Source organism: Anopheles marshallii (genome assembly GCF_943734725.1).
Source record: "Anopheles marshallii chromosome X unlocalized genomic scaffold, idAnoMarsDA_429_01 X_unloc_161, whole genome shotgun sequence".
NCBI classification, from domain to species: domain Eukaryota; kingdom Metazoa; phylum Arthropoda; class Insecta; order Diptera; family Culicidae; genus Anopheles; species Anopheles marshallii.
In genome coordinates, this window is record NW_026525737.1 from 13,617 (window position 1) to 14,395 (window position 779).

A 779-nucleotide genomic window follows, 5' to 3' on the forward strand; every position below is an offset into this window, starting at 1 on the left:
TGCTAAGCACAGTTCGTGGCCTTCTTGATAGAAATGGCTTATGGTGGCCATGGACTTAGCAACATTTTGAAGTCTCCAACCAATCTTGGCCTGTTAGAGTATCTTGGTTGGTTTGCTATGGGCTGGTACGGCCTACTTGATAGGCAATGTTTCAACTCTTGGAAGCTTTCGTGGTTGCTAAGCACTGTCCATGGCCTTCTTGATAGAAATGGCTTATGGTGGCCATGGACTTAGCAACATTTTGAGATCCAATCTTGGCCTGTTAGAGTATCTTGGTTGGTTTGCTATGGGCTGGTACGGCCTACTTGATAGGCAATGTTTCAACTCTTGGAAGCTTTCGTGGTTGCTAAGCACTGTCCATGGCCTTCTTGATAGAAATGGCTTATGGTGGCCATGGACTTAGCCAAATTTTGAATTCTCCAACCAATCTTGGCCTGTTAGAGTATCTTGGTTGGTTTGCTATGGGCTGGTACGGCCTACTTGATAGGCAATGTTTCAACTCTTGGAAGCTTTCGTGGTTGCTAAGCACTGTCCATGGCCTTCTTGATAGAAGGCCATGGACTTAGCCAAATTTTGAAGTCTCCAACCAATCTTGGCCTGTTAGATTATCTTGGTTGGGTTGCTATGGGCTGCTACGGCCTACTTGATAGGCAATGTTTCAACTCTTGGAAGCTTTCGTGGTTGTTAAGCACTGTTCGTGGCCTTCTTGATAGAAATGGCTTATGGTGGCCATGGACTTAGCCAAATTTTGAAGTCTCCAACCAATCTTGGCCTGTTAG